General features: G+C 50.5%; 1 non-coding gene across 1 annotated transcript; it reads left to right on the top strand.

The window, feature by feature from the left end:
* Positions 1 to 673: 673 nt before the first annotated feature.
* On the top strand, positions 674 to 839 carry LOC134997755 (U1 spliceosomal RNA). The gene has a single exon (XR_010200143.1). It is a non-coding gene; the product is annotated as a U1 spliceosomal RNA (small nuclear RNA).
* The last annotated feature ends 545 nt before the right edge of the window (positions 840 to 1,384 follow it).

The following is a 1,384-nucleotide window of genomic DNA, read 5'->3' as shown; positions in this document are numbered from 1 at the left end:
CAGGTACCTTACTCAGACCGGCAATTGCGTCGGCCTGGGTGTGTATGTGTAGTGCTGTAGCGGCATGGACGGATACCCTAGATAAGGATACTATTTTATTGCCCCTGGGGCATATAAGAGATGATGTCCTATATATGTGTGTATGCAAACTACAGGTGGTGCTGCATGGCTCACACCCTTTTGCTTGTCTTGTAGAGCAACTCTGGAGCTGTTACTGGGTCCAGCTGCTGCAAGAAATCAGCTTGAATGCTTCAGGGGCTGGGGCATGGCCAACATGAGCCCCACACTGATGGGGGTGTATAAAGCGATCTAGGGGTCATCCAAGCGCAACCCCACAAAGGCCGCCATGCCCTGCGTGACCATTTTCTCTTTTCATATGCAGACGAGGGTTGCAGCCAACTATACCCATTGCTTGGATGACATCACCATATGCGAATCCATCTGCTGCAGGCCTTCCCCCAGGAATGCTTGCACTAGTTGTTGCATTTGGTTTGTTGTTTGGGGGGTGCTTCAGTATTAGGCAGCCTTCTGCCCTCACACATTCGTCTGAAAATGTGTTCTCCCTGCAGTTGTTGTCCCCAGATGAGAGTTCCCTTGTGCTGCCTCAGTTGAATCTCCTTTACTTGACGGAGGTGTGCCTGAGCAGCGGCCCTCCCCAGCCCTATCTCAAATCATACTTATTTTGCTTAGGTGATACCATGGTCATGAAGATTGTTTTCCCAGGGTGAGGTTCATTCATTGCATTCTGGGTATGCTGACCTCTGTGATTTCCCCAAATGTGGGAATCTCGACTGCATAATTTGTGGTAGGGGGGGGGACTGCATTTGTGCTTTCCCCTGGTTGGCTCTGGTATAATTTAGATCTCATTGTCTCAGGTCTCTCTCCAGCCTAGTTTGCTGTCTGTTTCCACTTCTCTTTTCTTGAGCCCCTCCCTTCTATGCCCTTGCGCACTATCCTGACTTCTCCCGTCTGCTTACTTTGTGCCTTCCAACGCACAATGCGAACTACAGGTGGTGTTGCAGGGCCCACACCCTTTTATTTGCCTTACAGAGCAGCTCTGGAGCTGTTACAGTGCCCAGCTGCAGCAAGAAATCAGCTTGAATACTTCAGGGGCTGGGGCATGGCCAACATGAGCCCCACACCAAAGGAGGGTGGGGGGTGTTCAATGCGAACTAGGGGTCATCCAAGCGCCCCTTTTCTCTTTTCATATGCAGATGAGGGTTCCAGCCAACTTTGGCCCACTGCTTGGATGACATCACCGTATGCAAATCCGTCTGCTGCAGACCTTTCCCCAGGAATGCTTGTACTAGTTGTTGCATATGGTTTGATGTTTGAGGGTGCTTCAGTATTAGGCAGCCTTCCGCCCTCTCATTTTCATCTGAAA

Source organism: Pseudophryne corroboree, unplaced genomic scaffold (genome assembly GCF_028390025.1).
Source record: "Pseudophryne corroboree isolate aPseCor3 unplaced genomic scaffold, aPseCor3.hap2 scaffold_1463, whole genome shotgun sequence".
NCBI lineage: Eukaryota > Metazoa > Chordata > Amphibia > Anura > Myobatrachidae > Pseudophryne > Pseudophryne corroboree.
This window is presented reverse-complemented; position numbering and strand designations above follow the sequence as displayed.